Here is a 10538-nt window from a genome sequence, read left to right on the forward strand (position 1 = left end):
GGCTTTGGGAGTCCTAGGCACCCAGGCTGGAATCCTGTCTTTTCCCACTCCCTCAGCCGTGTGATCTTGTGCCTCCCTGAACATGTTTCCATACCTTAAAAATAGGGATAATTCCCGAGTAATGTATAGAATTGTTGAATCATTATATTGTACACCTGAAACTAATATAACACTGCATGTTAATTATTCTCCAATAAAAAAAAATAGGCATAACTCTAGCTTTACAAAGTAGCTGAGAGGATTAAGATATAATGTGCCTGACGTTTCAGTCATCACTCATAAATTCTAATTCTTGGTACCTAGTAACGTATTTAAACGTGTGGCAAAATGGATTGAAAACATTTTAAGATTTTATTTATTTATTTGACAGAGAGACACAGCAAGAGAGGGAACACAAGCAGGGGGAGTGGGAGAGGGAGAAGCAGGCTTCCCGCTGAGCAGGGAGCCCAATGCGGGGGCTCGATCCCAGGACCCTGGGATCATGACCTGAACCGAAGGCAGATGCCTAATGACTGAGCCACCCAGGCGCCCCTGAAAACATTTTGTACCCAGCTCCTCACATGGGCCTTTTGAGGAAATTATGGAGGAGAGAAGCCCACGTGGGGATTGCCACCTCCTCAAGGACTTCCTAAGCCCCAGCCCGGAATGCCGTTATGACCCCAACCGGGCCAGCCTGCCATCTTAGATCTGTTCAAGGCTGGAAGGCCCATTCTTGGCCCAGAATGCGGACTCTCCCGGGCCACCTAGGAAGTGGCTGCCGTGGGCCAGGTGGCCTAGCGAACCCTCTTGGCCCCTCACCAGTCTGTGCTTGCCACCTCCTGCCCTGTCCCCTTTGAGAAAGCAACTCCAGGAAAGGAAGGTTCCTTTCATTAAATCAGAGACTCGGCCTCAGGACCCACCTTGGCCTTCAAAGACCACCAGGACTTTTCCTTAAAACCCAGGAGGGATTATATCCCTGTCCTCACCAACCTAAGGGGCTCCCTCCAGGTCCCCGAAGACAGCTCCAGCGCAGACCTTAATCCCGTTGCTGTAATAATAACTTATATGGCACAGCCCTCTGGGTCCCCATTAGCCCATCTGTGGCCTTTATAAACTCATTATCTGAGTCAGCTCACCGCGATAGGAAATAAGGACCTGCTTGAGCACAGCTGCGTCTGCAGGCCAGACACCTCGCCCCTAGGAACCCCAATTTCCTACCCTATAACATGGGGATAATAATCTTTGCCTTGCCTGCAACCCAGGGGTGTGGGTCATCAGCTGAGATAATGGATGGCAAACTTGCGCACGGGGCACCTGACTGGCTCAGTCAGTAGAGCGCTCAACTCTTGATCTTCAGGGTGGTGCGAACAAGCCGCACACCGGGCATAGAACTTGCTTTAAAAAAAAGGGAAAGTGCTGGGCAGACTCTAAATCCAGGGTTCAGGTGAGTGTTGGGACTGCTTTTACAGGTGAGGTCAGAAGCCACAGACGGCTAGGCAAGTCAAGTCACTGGCCCCAAATCATACCATAATTTCAGGATTAGGACTGAGGGCTCTGGGCCTTTATTTCAGTGTTTTTCTTTATTTTTTAACTACCAATTAAGGGATCCCATTCTCCTCATCAAAAATTGAAAAATAAAAGCTGAAGTTCCTAGTTGCCTCCCTCAGTCCCAGTCCCCTTCTAAGAGGTAGGCACAGTTGTCAGTTTAAAACTTATCCTTTCGGACCTTGTACATGCATTTGTAGTCACACATGGATTCAACACAGATTTCCTGAGCACCCGCTTCCCAGCTTGGGCATTCGAGGGGAAAGAAGAGTAAACGAGACAGGGTTCCTGCCCTCATGGAATTAACTTTCTAGCAGGGAAGACAGGCAGGGAACAAGAAAACAAATCAACAAAGATAATTTCAGATAGTGAGCGGTGCTGGGGCAAAAAATAGAAAAGATGCTGTGAGAGAGCCATGGAGACAGACAGGGCCACCAGGGAAGGCATCTTTGAGGTGGGGACATTTCAGCTGAAGAACACCCATCCCACAAGAAAGCACGTTGAATGCAAGCCAGTGAGAGATGTCCTTGCAGGTAGAGTTTGAATCTTTTCTGGTTTAATCCAGGCTAACAGCTGCAGGGGTCCCAGTGGTGGGGCAGGACTAGTCTGGTGAGTGAGACAGACTACTGGGTGATCTTTGTCCAGCACGATAAAGGGCAAGGAAAAGGAAGGTGTCCAGGGGAGCTCCCGGACTACTTCGGGAAAGAGCGCCTTGCTTTCTCCCCTGGCCATTCTTTCTGCCAACCTGTTTTGCAGGAGGGCTGTGGAGGAGGCAGAGGCAAAGACAGGATGAAAAACCAGAACCCACTGGGGTAGGAGAATCTAATATAGGATGAACACTGGTGGGAACGAAAGAGTGAGGGAATGACCAGGGCCTAAGGTTTACATTTGTCTTCCCATGCAGATCTCATGGTCACTTTCAGAAAGATAAAAGGGAGAGGGATTGGGGGCGCCTGGCTGGCTCAGTCGGTAGAGCATGCGACTCTTGATCTTAGGTTGAGTTTGAGCCCCATGTTGGGCAGAGAGATTGGAAATAAAAAAAAAAAAAGGACAGCCTTAGAGGGGACACCACTAGGCACCTCTAGCTGTTGAGTTTATCTGATTCTGCACCTGCTCAGAGGCCAGTGGATCACTTCTCTCTCAAAGCCAGAGAACTTCATGTATGTATGTGCAGTTCCTGGGGGTGGGAGGGGGGGCCTGGCTGGCCCCATTTCACCCACCACCCCTCTCTGCCACACACTTGCTGGAAGATCCTGGACAAAGATGTCATCTGCCCAAGTTCAACATCAACATCTATAAAAGGTGGAGGATTCTGTCCTCCAAAATACTATCCCAGGGGCCTTGAGATGCACACACAAATATGGTCTTTGTTTGCTAACAGCAAAACACTGGAAACATCCTAAATATTCATTAGTAAGGGACCGGGTAATTACGATTCAGCACAGCTACATGACAGAAAACCACACAACTGTTAAAAAGAATGTCATGGAAATACATCCTCGAAAGAAGTGAAAAAAGCAAGATGCAGAATAATAGGTATAAAAGGATCCCATTTTTGCAAAACGATATTTATATTTTGGCGGGTGGCCTGCTTCTCCCTCTCCCACTCCCCCTGCTTGTGTTCCCGTCTCGCTGTCTCTGTCAAATAAATAAAATCTTAAAAAAAAAAACTTGAACTCCGTATCAGAGCAGAAAATGGAGCCAACTCTTTAAAAAAAAAAAAAAGTCATTGGGGCACCTGGGTGGCTCAGTCATTAAGCGTCTGCCTTCGGCTCAGGTCATGGTCCCAGGGTTCTGGGATCGAGCCCCGCATCAGGCTCCCTGCTCAGTGGGAAGCCTGCTTCTCCCTCCCCCACTCCCCCTGCTTGTGTTCCCTCTCTCGCTGTGTCTCTCTCTCTCTCTCTGTCAAATGAATGAATAAAATCTTTAAAAAAATAAAAATAAATAAAAATTAAAAAGTCATTGTGCTTTGAATTTATGACAATAGCAGGTATAACTTTAAAATAACAGCTTTGAGATATAATTCACATACCATAAAATCACTCTTTTCAAGTGTACAGTTCAGTGGTTTTTAATATATTCACAGAGTTGTGCAGCCATCACCACTATTTAGAACATTTTTTAAAGAAATTTTATTTATTTATTTATTTGACAGAGAGCACAAGTAGGCAGAGCGGCAGGCAGAAGGAGAGGGAGAAGCAGGCTCTCTGCTGAGCAGGGAGCCTGACATGGGGCTCGATCCCAGGACCCTGGGATCATGACCTGAGCCGAAGTCAGACACTTAACCAACTGAGCCACCCAGGTGCCCCTTTTAAGAACATTTTCATCATGCCCCAAACTCTGTACCCATTGGCACTCAACCACCATTTTACTTTCTGTGTATTTGACTACGCTAGGTACCTCCTATAAGTGGGTCATACAATACTGGTTAATTTTTAAACTCCTGTTCTGGTCACAGTATTAACCAATCACTTGAAAACACTCACTTAAACTTTCTCATACCAACACAACATCGTTTGCAATGTAATCAAAACTGCTAGAAGAAAATAGGGCTCTGATTTTCAAGCAAAACCAGCCCCATCTGAGCAAGACGAAATTTGTCCACATGACACAAGGACCACGGGGCAGATCATAGGAAAGATGAGAAATCTGGGTAGGTCAGGTGGGGCAAGTACAAATTTATAGATTAACAACTAAAATAACACAAGGAAGTGGGGCCATGGAACTGGGCCATCCCTCCCCGAGCCTGGAGCCTCAGCACCCGTGCTGTTCTCATTCTAAGATTTCCTTCTTCTAAGCTTCTCTGCCAGATTCTACGATTCTCCAAGTTCCATGTAGGTGTGACGGCTGTGCGTTTCTGCCCAGGCTGTGCCCCCAGGAATCAGGGCCCTGCCCAGGCCCTTGGCTCCAAGCTTCTCCCTGGGGAGGCCTGGCAGAGCTGGCGGACAATGGGAGCATTGTGGGACCTCAGAGCTGGGGCCTGGGAGCAGCAGGTGTGTGGGAGGCTCGGGTGGCAGAAGCAGCAGGTGCTTCGTTGCTCTTCGTCCTCACTGGGCCAGAAGCATGCCCTAAGCAAGCCAGGACAGCATCCTGAGCCCTGACCCCGGCCTGCCAGGGTGAGTTCGGTCCCCTGGAATCCCAGCTATGTCTGAGGATAGGCAGCTATCCCAGACCTTTCTTCAAAGGCCATGCCTCTCCCCACATATACACATTCGGCAAAATCCATCTGGGACTAGGCATGAGGGCTTGTATCCTTACCCTAAAACCAAACAACCTTCCCACTAAACTCTCCTGAACAGAGAGGACCACATGCTGCCTGTCACTGGGAGGGTGCTCTCTGAGCCAGGAAATATTCCTACTTTGCCATCTGGATGTATCCCAGGAGGGGAGGTGGGTCAAAGAAGCCACTAAATATCCAAGCTGGCAAGGACTACTAGGGGCTAGCTAGCAAAGCCCCCTCATTATACTGAGAGAGAAGACTAGAGCCCAGGGAGGGGAAGTGTTTGCCCAGGGTGGTAGAGGTACCTGGAGGGGAAACTGGGACTGAACCCCATCCCCCTGACCCTTACTCTCTGTGCTATAGGCTGCCACCCGGTCCCTCACCCCTTTCGGCTGCCCCTGAAATGCCTATGGCTGTCGTTCTAAATCCTGCACAGGCTTCAAAGCCCAGTGCAGACATCACCTCCTCCCTGAAGCCTTCCATGATAGGCCCAGACAGAAACCACAACTCCAGGCCTTCTCACAGAATCCCACCCTTGCTATTAGATGGAAACTAGAGGGGCTATCCTTGCCGATTTCAGGAAGGAATTTCCACATGCCTCCCCTGGAGGGACTGGCAGACCATGTGGAAGACAGGTATGTAAACAATTGCAATAAACATTCACAGAAAGACAAGGGATGAGATGGAGAAATGAGCAAAGGGCAACAGGGCTTCCAGAAGGAACCTCTCATCTCCTGCCTGGGGACTCAGGGTACATCCCCAAGGGTCACATGGAGGAGGCGGCATTTGAACAGTTGCTCACATTGTGTGGCATTTATTTGGGCATATATGTCTCTCCCCAGTGGACTGTGAGATCCTTAACGCACGTGCTTTTGTTGTTAAAGTGCATTACCTCTTTGACTCCTCATAGCACCTCTATCTACGGGCTAGGTCCTATCACAGGATCCCCATTTACTGATAAAGAGAAGGCTTTGAGAGGTTAAAGCCTGTTTGAAGCCATTCTGCCTAGCTCTGACTTCACAAAGAACTTTCACCACAAAGATGTGTCACTGGTGTATTGAGGTAGGCTCTGTGTCCAGTTCACCACCACACACCTCGTTTGTACTATGGATTCACTCCTTTTTATCTACCTGTGAGCTTGGTGAGCAAGAACCCTCCCCGGAGCCTCCGGAGGCCCTGTCCACAAGGCTGGAGACCAACCCTGGACAGGGAGCCCCCAAGGCTTCCAGCCTTGCTGTGCTTGTGACTTTCCATCTCACTTCCAACTGCAGTCAACATGACTGGTACTAGGATTCTTCTAGCAGGGTTCGTGCTTGGGTGCTGATATGGTATTCAAGATCCTAACAGTCCAGGGTACCTGGGTGGCTCAGTTGGTTAAGCGACTGCCTTCGGCTCAGGTCATGATCCTGGAGTCCCAGGATCGAGTCCCACATCAGGCTCCCTGCTCAGCAGGGAGTCTGCTTCTCCCTCTGACCCTCTTCCCTCTCGTGCTATCTCTAATTCTGTCTCTCTCAAATAAATAAATAAAATCTTTAAAAAAAAAAAAAAAAGATCCTAACAGTCCACAGGAGGGGCTCAGGGCAGAAAGTGAACAGGAAGGAGCAGGAGGGAGACTGGAAGGCCTGACTCAGAATTGAGTCTGCAAAGCCCGCCCTGCTTATGCTCTGACTCTTCAGGGGTGACCGGGGGTTATGGTGGAGATGAGGAATGCTGGAGCCCTCCCCATGACACCTCTTTATCTACCTGGCCACCTCTGCAGATGAAAAGCAGGCAGAGCAGAAAACGGACTCAGAGTCTGACACTGGACGGTCACCTCTATGAGGACCGAGTGACAAGGGAGGGGCTATCAGGCTGGCCAGAGTTCGGTTAGCCAGAAGTCAGACCATTTGACAAGGCTGTCAGACACTAGAAAAGGACTGCGTGTCTCCCACTTACCTGACTGCACGGAAGTGTGAGCAAGGCAGCTCTTCCTGTCTGAAACGAAGTGAGACTTGGCTGTGGAAGCTCTGAGAGGGAGTTGCTTCTTCCTCTAAATAGAACAGAGGTTAGAGAGGGTACGCCTCTCCTCCAGGTGACACAGCACAACACGTCTGGGGACGGATGTAAACCCAACACTCGCAGCACACTCCCCAGCTTTATATGTTAAGACTAAGAGGACCCAGGAGGCAGGTGGGGGACTTGACCGAAGTGGAAGCCGACTTGACCAAAGTGGAAGCCGAGGCTCAGACAAGTTAACTGACGCGCCAGGTATGTCCCCGCTTGTGAGGGGGGGCGGTGTCAGGATGGGGTCCTAGGCTCCCTGCCACTTCCTAACCATGAGCAGAGAGGCGGCCACCATCCCATTTCCACTGGCCCCAGGGAAACATAAGGGGGTGGGGGTGAAGGCAGAAGGGAGGTACCTTGATCTTAATCAAGTGGCTGGATAGGGACGAGGTGGGGCCAGAAATAAGGAAAAGATGGGATTTTCAGCTGCCGGCTGGACAGGAATGTGGAGCCACAGGAACCAAGATGATTTGCAGCTTCCCATAGCCCCTGCCCTCCGGAAAACATCAGGAAATTGCTGGTTAGGCTTTGGACCTTCAGAGTGCCCCTCCCCCGCAGCCTCTTCCTGATGCCCTCCCCCCAACACCGGCGCCGCTCCGGACCCGGAGCCATCTGGACCCAGAGCCCCGGCTCCCTGCAGCCCCTGTCCAGGCTGCAGGCGGGCTGGGGGTGGGGAGGAAAGGCCACTGTGAGGAGTCAGCACAGGCACACAGCTCCCACCGGCTGAAGCCTGCCAGATAGCGCACACATTCATTATTTATTCATTCTCTGCCTCTCCCTTCCAGAAAGGATGTAAGGCACACTCCCATCACTTATTCATACACTTACATTGTTTCATTCAATGCTCTTTCACTCACTTCTTCAGGCACTCATCATTCACTCAGCTCATTCTCTCTACTGCAGAGGCCACGGCTCCTAAGTGCTGCTTCTCTTGCCTCCAGTGTTCGAGGGACTCCCGGCCCCTTTGAGTCCTAGGATGTTACCCAGAATGCTGCAGCCCTCGAACACCTGGTCTCACTACCTCATTAGGCAGATGAGGAGGTGATCAGTAGCCACCCAAGGTCAAGGCCGGTCAAACCCCATCTTCTGTTTGCAGCCCAGTGCATAGGAAGCCAGAGAGAGACACCGTGGAATGGAAGCCAAGGTCACCAGAGGCTGGTCTATGTACCGAGGAACCAGCTCTAGCCTTGGGGTCTGAAGATCAGGGTTCCAGCCCCAGCTGTTCACTGCCTCTGCCTAAATTCTTACACCCTGGGCATCTCCACCTGGATGCTCCACAGGACCCTTGAACTCAGGCCCGAACCCAGTTCTCTGCCTACCTGCACATGCCTCCTGTTCCAAACCTGCTCCACCTACCCCCCATTCTCAGAGTTCACTCTCTCTCCAGCTGCAAAAGCCAGAGGACTGGGCAGCTCTCTCCCCTCCGCCTCCACCTCCAGCCAACTACCAAGTCCCATCCTCTGTGACTTCCCCAAATCGCTCTCGAAGTCTCCCACTTCCCCCCATGCCTACAGCTGCCACTGCATGAGGGCCCGCTCCTCTGTGGCTGGGCTCTCCAGACAGGTGCCTCAGCCTTTCTGTGAACCGGTCTCTTCAGTGCCATCTCTACACAGGCCTGCCGCTGAGGGCATGGAGAACAGGGAGTGGAGAAAGTCCCTGGGTGAATCTGGAGGCTGGGAGTCCCAGCTCCACCCCAAACTAGCCACGCGGATCTACACAGGACCTTTCTGCCCCTGTAATCTAGCACTCTGACTTCCAAGGTCATGGCCAGCTGATCCCTAAACACACATGGCCAGGTGCTGGGCTAAGTACTTTGCATAATTTAATGAACAGAACAATCCTAAAGCAGGTGTGTGAGACAGTGAGGTGCTAAGTAACTTGGCCCGAGATTACACAGCCCATATATGTGGAGTTGGCATTCAAACCCAGATTGGCCCAAGCCCAAGCCCACACACTTTGCTATGCTGCCTTGTCTTGTTGGTGCAGAACTTTGGTAATGGGCACCACCCGGAGCTCCCCATTCTCTCACAAAACCCACACTCCCTATATGTGTGGGAGGACCATAGCCCTGCTTCTTCCATTCTGGGCAAGCTGGAATAAAACTGCTACAAGCTGGCCGCAGCTGCTGAATGCCCTGCATTCCTCGAGCGGTACCAGGCAGAGTTCAGCTGTGCCTTCCCCTCCCCCCCCGGCCCCCGAGGGCTGCTGGGTACCCAGCACTGCTGCTGGGCCCGGACCAAGCTACTGGGAAGTGGCCCCAAGCCAGGCGCTCACATACTGGGTCTGTGTAACCTTGAGCTCCTGAAATGGCCTGTCTCCTGGCACAGTAACGAGAGTGCTGAAAGGCTGTGTTAGACACAACACACCTTGACCTGGCATAGTTTTAATGATGGAGACGAGACTGACATGAACTATGAGACTCTGGAGTTGAATTTAAAACAAGCCAAGCCCAGGGGGCTGCTCAGGTGGGTCTAAATTCCTGAGCCATCAGAGCCAAACTTCAGTACTCACGGTGGGGGAAAAGCCTAAGGGCTGGTGCTGGACAGGCCATCCTTTAGGAGGCCGGGGAACCACAGACTGGCACCGCAGGGGTAAGGTCTGGCTGGCACTGGCCTGGCAATCAAAATGCATGGCAGGATCCAACTCTGCCACTTGTCAGGATCCAGCAAGGTAACAGATGAATAAGTGCTTGGAAGGCTACCAAGAGCTCCGTGAATGTTTGGACTTACTACATATTAACAGAGGCTGCTTTTGTTTCTTCCCTCTTTGGGGGGTGGGGTGGAGTTGTAGGATGGTTGTCCTAGAGACAGCACAGGCTCTAACACTGGGCCGACCCGGGTTCAAATCCTGACTCCACTCTAGCTCTTGCCCAAGTTCTGTGACCTGCCTGGTGGAAACCTCCCACCTCACTCAGACTCAGTCACAGTCCCTGCAGCCTAGAGATGACTGGGAAACTTCCCCCGTCTCTAGCCCCTTTCTCCCTCCCTCCCTGGCTCACTCCGCTCCAACTGGCCCCTTCACTACCGTTCTCTCAACACACAAAACATGCTCTGGCCTCATGGCCCCAACTTGCAGTTTCCTCTTTCTGTAACACTTCCCCCAGGTAGCTCAACGGTTGCCTCCTCGCCCCCTTCAGGTCTCTGCCCAAACGACACCCATCAGTGTGGTCTTTTCTACCCTATTCAAAATGCTAACTCACTCCAGCAAATGCCTACTACCATCCAAATCCCCACGACAGCACCTGCAGCAGGCCCAGCTCTGCCTGGGGGCGGGCATGAAGACCCCTCAAGGGCACTGCACATCAGCAGGCAACGTGGCACTTCCACATTCACCCCTCACAACCTGGAGAGGCACCTTCATTTTCAGACTAGGCTACCAGCCCAGAGGGGCTACATGGCTTGAGTGACACGATTCAGACTCGAATCCAGGTGTCAGTGGCTCTTTCCACGTTCTTAAGCTTGTAATCCAAAAACTCAAACAGAACCCACTGCATACCAAGTGAGCACAAAGTCTAGCTCAAGAATTCCTAGCAACCCTGTCACCAGGACACACAGAGCAGCCTCACCAGTCCTGCCCTGCCAAGTTCCAGGAAATGCGCCTTCGCTTTAGGGCATACAGACCATGCAGATTTTTACAGGCTATCTATTGCTCGTCTCTTCCTACCAGTCTTAGGGCAGGACTTTCTAAAGTAAAAGTAGGTTGAGGAAACAAAAGACCCGTTTTCACTACCTATTACCTTGATCTTGGACGA

This window comes from Callorhinus ursinus, unplaced genomic scaffold (assembly GCF_003265705.2).
Source record: "Callorhinus ursinus isolate GAN/ISIS: 27379988/994484 unplaced genomic scaffold, GSC_fseal_2.0 scaffold48, whole genome shotgun sequence".
Classification (NCBI taxonomy): domain Eukaryota; kingdom Metazoa; phylum Chordata; class Mammalia; order Carnivora; family Otariidae; genus Callorhinus; species Callorhinus ursinus.